Raw genomic sequence first — 7,325 nt, 5'->3', positions numbered from 1 at the left:
AAAATCATCTCTCTATCGCTATTTTTTTGTCTCTTTGGAATGAAAGGTATAATCGTACTACCGAAACATCATAAATAGCAACTTGAATATAGAGGTATAGGGTTGGGTTGGGGTTTTTTAAACCAACCAAAAAAGAAATTGATTGGGTTGTCAAGTTATTTTTTTTTCTTATAAATTTAAAATTTGCTCAATAATTACGATAATGTCATTGGGCCTATAATTTTTCTAACAACCCAATAAAACTCACTTAAATACCTTACTAAGACTCCCTCATGGCTTTGTTTTTGGTTTCACCCCAAAAGATCTCATACCAATGGAGATAGTCATCCTCACTTATATACCCATGATCTTCCTCTTATCTAATCAATGTGAGACTTTGGTCGCATTCCCAAGAATATGTATGTAAATGGGGTCGAGTTGAGTTAACTTGAAAAAAGTAACTATTTAACTATAAACCCAACACAACCTAACAAAAACAGAAAAAAATGAACCCAACTCAACCTCAACACAAAATAACTCAATTCAGCATTTACAATTTAGATTGGATAGTTTATGTTGTTCAGATTGTCTAGTCATTTGAACAACCTAAATGGAGTTATAATAAGTTTTCTAATGTCAAAAGATTCATTATTTTTTGTTGACTTATATTTGAAAACTAGTAAGAGACAAATTACTATACAAATAATTATAATTTTCAAAATCATGTTACACAAAATTCAACGTATATGAAGTAAAATTGTGTTTTAACCTAAGTTTATCTATAATTTATGAAAATATATGAGTCAACTAAAGTGACATTGCTTTTTTTTAAGGGATAAGAGTGACGATGCATATCTTTTTAATTAGGAAATGCTTTGATTAAACAAAACCTATGAACTTACACATGCATTTATCAACTAAACTTCTACTTTAGAATATGTAGTTCTTTATACAATAAAGAATATGCTAAAGCTAATGACAATCACATCGGACAATACATGAATAATTGAGGAACTTATTTTTTCTATTTGATAGAATTATTTTGTACTTGGACTTTAGGCTCACAATTACTTTATAAGAAAAACGTGTAAAATTTTTTATGGGAATGAAAATGTGTTTGTTAGCCTTTTAGTCCCTAATTTAAAATTAATTATTTTGATTAATTCATTATTTAATATTTTGATGATAACAAATCTACTTTTATGAACTAAAAATTTTAGTGTTCTGAAGAGTTTATTTTGTAGAGTTTGGAACCACAATTTCGATGTAATTTGAACTACTCAAATTGAAGATAACCTTCTAAATCATTAATTGCTTATTTTGACAAATCAATTATTTCTTACATTCAACGATAAGCTTTCTCAACCACCCTAAACCAAAATCCAAAAAAGGCATCCTATTAAAAAAGATGTTGTCGCTTAATAATCGTATGATGTAAATTAGAAAATATGGATATCTTTATTAACCAACGGATATAAATTTGAAATAATTTTTAAATTTCTCTCATATATATCTTACGTCACATTGTGATTATGACAGTTTCTTTGAACAAATTAAACTCACCATTAATTTTCAGTTTAATAAATGTACAACTTCAATTACCAAATGAGCATTGTTCAATTAACATCAAACATATACTCTCGATCTTGAGATCAAAGGTTTCGATCATCAAATTTCATATATTGTCTTAAAAGAAATAAAAATAAAAACAAAAAACTTCAGCTCCAGTTCATTCTAGCTCCTATGCAATCCATTAAGAAAAATTTATGTTCTTTTCCCTTGGAAGAAGGATGCTTTTAATTTATTAACATTTTTGCCATTCTCACATAATATTACAAAGAAGCCTTTCAATTAAGCGCAATAGTTGAAGCTTGGAGAACAATTGAAAGTCGAGGATATAGGTATCATCCCAAAGTAATTTAGCGTTCCTTTTCGATCGTTACGGATTAATTTTGATTTACCTTTTAAGTGTTTAAAAGAAAGGAAAATTCTTAAGAATCAAAAAATCCAAAAAAATATTTCCACTTCATAGTAAAAAATTCCAAAAATGCAAAAAAGGCTCCTTAAAAAAACAATTTTCAACAAAGAATAACCTTCTTTTCACTCTTAAAAAAATTAAAAGGAAAAAAAAAAAGAAAAGAAAGAAAGAAGTTTCACATTTAAGGAAGTAGGATAACTATTTCATTATTCTGCTTCAATTTCACATTCAAAATTAAACAGGAACATATATTATATGGTTCATACTAAGAATTGCTATATACTTTTTGTTCCATTTAGTAGTTTCCACCTCGAGGAATATCATTACTAGCTGTCGTTTTTAAGAAATTCTCCAATCTCTTTTCCAGTTCCCCCTCTAATTTATCTGAAACCAAAAAAAACAAAGTAAACCAAATTAGAGAGATTCAATAGATTATTGCAAGATCATCAACCATAAGAAAATAAATATTTTGTAACCTCATATATAATTATAACAAAACGATCTTATATTTAATACTGAAAACGATTTCGGAAAAAGATACTTCGTAGTTCCAAAAATGATGTACAAAGGGAACTAGAGAAAACTCCCAAATTTAAAGCAATAGTGAAAGTATCATAGTTACAAAAGAAAACAGATTTAGAACACCAATCTATCGCAACAATGAAAACGTCCTCCAAAAGAGTAATGGAGGCTTGGATTTGTCTTTTAAAAGGTGGTTGCTTCTAAAATTAAAAAGAAAAAACAGAAAATAGTTTATTTAAACAAATTCAAACAAAAATATCAAAGATGGAGAAAGAACTTATGGACTCACAGAATAATGAAGATGCACCCATTTGAAGGTTCAAGCAATCCTCAACAGGAATATTAACATCAAGAAATTTTCTAGCAGAAACATTATAATTATTATTAGAGGCCATTAAAACCATAACAATATAAAATACCACACTCAAAATCACTGTAACTCTCTTGGAAGCCATTTGAGAAGCAAAGAGAGAGAGCTTAATGATTTGTAATTAAGAAGATTATTTATTCTTTGAGCCTTAATTAATCGCTATTTGTGTTAAGCTGCTTATGCATTTTATACACATCAAAAAAGATTATTAATTTTATTGCTCTTCATTTTGATAATGTGAATGAAGACTAGTCAACTTTTCACTCCCATTTTTTTTTTAAATTATTTTAATTAATATTTTCTCCAAATACAACAGAAGACAAGTGTCGTCAACAATCCATCTAAAACATTTAATTTATAATTTAATTATGATTATTTGTTCAAATTAACGTTGAAATTTTCAGAGTTGAAACTGCCAAGTGGTGGTTGGTCGTCCAAGTCTCTCTGTAGTGTCACTAGACAGCCATGACAAAATTTCTGATTATTGATAATTAATTAAAATCCTAAACAAATTTGGTCTATTTGTTTAATCATGTTCTACTTTTAGTCCATTGGATGATGAATATTTTAAGTTAAATTATTTTTTAAAATAATTGTTTTAATTTAAAAAGTGACTTAGAGACTTACCTATGGTTGATGCCCAAATCTTTAGATCTTAATTGAAGTCCTCCTAAATAGCTCCAATAATTTTCATTAGATGCATCAAGTGTTTTATTTGGATAATTTTCCACTTACCCAAAAATAAAATATATTTTAACAAATTTTCTTGGTTGTCCATTAATCTATGAAGCATTAGAATATCGTCCCAACTTTTATGTAATTATAAGGTTTACCTTTGAAAATAATTTTATTTAGCTTGCCCAAACACCAAGAATATATGGGTGCTCATGAGTTAAGTAGAATTGAACTCAGTTGAAGTACGTTAACTTTTAGACCTAACTCAATTATACGGATTGTATATTTTTTCAATTTAAACAACCCTTATAAAATAAAGAACCTAACTCAAATCCAATAAATATAAGGAAACTTGCTCATTGTATTATCTCTATTTAGGTTGTGTTTTTTTGCCACATATGCCTATCCTCTTTTCAATTTATCTATTTCTAAAATTTCTCCTTAAGATTTCTTTGTCCCTAATAAATATAAGGAATTTGCTATAGGTGGCAAATTGGGAATGTATAATTATAGGCATATCTAAAAAAATTTGTAGATATAACAAAATTTTCAAATTAGATTTTATTTATTTATTTTGTATTCTAATTTTCCATTTTACTCCTTTGTAGGTCTAGAGAGAGAAAGAAAGATAAAAGATAGTATTACCACATTGAATAAAATAAGAAGATCAGTTTCTTCATTGATTGATTGATAAATACAATGAACTCTGTTCTTTATATACAGAGCAAGCAAAAAATAGAGTGATGAAGAGAAAAGAAAATGAGCTTAACAAACCGGAGCCAACAAATCGGATCCAAACAAACTAACAAACTATAAAACGGAAAAACTAACAGAATTTGTTTTTATTTTCTTAATACTCCCCCTCAAATTGGAAGATGAATATCGAGGAAAACCAACTTGATTAAGACATCAAATACAAAAGAGTGTGATAACGCCTTTGTGAACATATCTGCTAGCTGAAGACTGGAACGAATTGGAAACACCTTGAGAAAGGCATCAATAATCTTATCTCGAACAAAGTGACAATCTATTTCAATATGCTTTGTTCTCTCATAGAAGGTTGGATTTGAAGCAATTGAAATAGCAACTTGATTATCACAAAAACAGTGGCTGGAAGTGAATGTTGAATACTCAAATATGTTAGCAGTTGGGAAATCCACAACAGTTCACTAGTCACAGAGGCTAAAGCTCTGTATTTAGCCTCAACAGAGGATCGCAGTACAATTGGCTGCTTTTTGGATTTTCAAGAGATCAAAGACTCCCCCAAGAAGATACAAAACCCAGAGACAGATCGCTTTGTATCTAAACACGCCCCCCAATCTGCATCAACAAAGGCTTGAAGGTGAAAAGTAGTGACTGGTTTAATCAGAATCCCTTGTCCTGGTGATCATTTTAGATATTTCAGTAGATGATGAACAACATTCATGTGAGATGTAGTAGGATTTTGTAAAAACTGACTTAACCTATGCATAGCAATTGAGATGTCTGGACGAGATATTTGTAAATACAAAAGACGTCAAATTAATCGTCGATAACATGTAGTGTCATTAGTAGACAATGTTGCTTCTTCATCTTTTGAAAGTTTAAGATTCAGATCCATAAGTAACAAGGTAGGTTTAGCATCAAGAAACCCTATGTCCTCAAGGATTTGAAGACAATATTTTCATTGAGATATTAATAGACCTTGATTAGAATGAGATAGTTCTAAACCTAAGAAGTATTTCGCTTACTCCAAATCCTTCAATAAGAAGTGCATCTTGAGCATGTTTTTTACAGTAGCAATTTCATCAGATAAGGGACCGGTGATGATAATATCATCAACATAGACTAACATTGCAATGAATGTATTAGCATGTCCTCTAGTAAAAACTGAATAATCCGATTTTGATTGGCGAAATCCAAGGTAGCTAAAGCAATGACTATTTTCACTGTAACAATTTTAGCTACTGGTGAAAATGTATCAAAGAAATCAATACCCTCTTGCTGGTTATATCCTTTAGTCACAAGTCTGGTCTTGTAACAATCAATTGTCCCATTAGGAGAGTATTTCATACGATATACCCATTTGCTACCCACTGTGTGATGTCCTTTTGGTAAAGACACAACTGTCCAAGTGTTGTTTCTTTCCATAGCATCAATTTCACTGTTCATAGCATCTCTCCATTCCTTGAACTTGACTGCCTGATGATAGAAAGTAGGTTCATAGACTGTGGCCACATTCAACATATATGCTTTGTGAGCTGATGATTAAATATCATAGGAAAAATATTTGCCAAAAAAAATGGAGATGTGGAATGAGTAGGAGTGTTGGTTATGATGTTGCAATGGAAGTCTTTCAAATAGGAAGGTGACTTGTGGTGTCTTGGAGTTGGCTCAGTAGGAGAAGCAACTGTTGTTATATCAGGTACTGAAGTAGCAACCTCTGGTTCTATCAACTAATCATTATGCATATAATCATGTATAACAATAGACATACTGTCTTTAGGATGCAGTGAATTTATATTCAAGTTAATGGTACTTGTAGCTATTAGAGGTATATCCATAAGAACCGGAAAAGGAAGTACAAACTGATCCAAGAAATCAGTAGATATGTGAGAAAGATTGGTAGTAATGTAGTGAAAAGGAAATAAATCTTCAAAGAAGAGGACATCTCGAGAGATAAAGAAACTCTGCTTAACAATGTCATATAATCTGTATCCTTTTACACCAGGTGGATATCCCAAAAAGACACATGGATGAGCTCTTGGATCGAATTTAGATCTCTTAACTGATAGGGTTGAAACATATGTCAAGCAACCAAAGACTCTTAACAAAGAGTAGTTAGCATCTTTCCCATTTAGGACAGAAAAAGGAGTTTTGTGAGATAATAATAGCATGGGGATTCTGTTTATCAAATGGGTTGTAGTGAGAACACTTTCTCCCCAGAAAATAATGGGAACTTTGTCTTATAACATCAAGGCTCATGCTACATTCAAGAGATGTTGATGCTTCCTTTCAACAATAGAATTTTGTTGTGGTGTGTAAGGATAAGAAAACGGATGGATTGTTCCAATTGTGGCGAAAAATTCCTTAAAGTTGAGTTCAAGTGCAATGTCGGATTGAAAGACTTTAATGGTTGTAGTGAACTATGTTTCAACAAGTTTAAAGAAAGAGGGATAATATGCAAAACATTATTCTTATGTTGAAAAGGTAAACCCATATATAACAAGATTTATAATCAACTAAGGTGACAAAGTAAGAAAAACCAGCATATGTGGTATTATGAAAAGGTCCCCAGATGTCACAATCCATAAGATCAAAAGTTTCATCAGCAATTTTATTCAATACAGGAAGTGAAAGTCTACGTTGTTTTGCCAATGGACAAACATGACAATGATCATGATTTGATATAAAATTAGAAAATGACAAGATATTTGATAATTCATTCATTCTGGAAGTTGAAGGGTGTCCCTAACGTTGATGCCATATAGAGGTAGATGCTTTACAAGACATAACATGTTGCATTTTACCTTTATTCCTGTCAATGAGTGTTGCTAGCAAGTAAAGACCATCAATGAAATCAGCCTTCCCAATCATTTTCAAGCTTAACTTGTCCTAAATTGAACAATGATCTTTAGAAAAATGAATGGAATAACGCTGATCTTTAAGTAAGCCATTGACAGACAACAGATTATATGCAAATTCTGGGAAAAAGAGGATATCATAAAGCAAAAAATCCTTCTGTCAATGATATCACCAATGAATTCAACCATAAATCTAGTTTGGTTAGGCAATACAACTGATATATTATGAGCAACTCTC

The 7,325-nt window shown here is 30.6% G+C and overlaps 1 long non-coding RNA gene across 1 annotated transcript; it reads right to left on the bottom strand.

The window, feature by feature from the left end:
* Nucleotides 1-2,137: 2,137 nt before the first annotated feature.
* Nucleotides 2,138-3,009, bottom strand: LOC150038700 (uncharacterized). The gene is made up of 2 exons (XR_016527391.1): nucleotides 2,769-3,009; nucleotides 2,138-2,341 (listed from the first exon to the last, which is right to left on the bottom strand). It is a non-coding gene; the product is annotated as an uncharacterized LOC150038700 (long non-coding RNA).
* Between the last annotated feature and the right edge of the window lie 4,316 nt (nucleotides 3,010-7,325).

Source organism: Benincasa hispida, chromosome 1, assembly GCF_027475165.1.
Source record: "Benincasa hispida cultivar pf3 chromosome 1, pf3_genome.v1.1, whole genome shotgun sequence".
NCBI lineage: Eukaryota > Viridiplantae > Streptophyta > Magnoliopsida > Cucurbitales > Cucurbitaceae > Benincasa > Benincasa hispida.
This window is presented reverse-complemented; position numbering and strand designations above follow the sequence as displayed.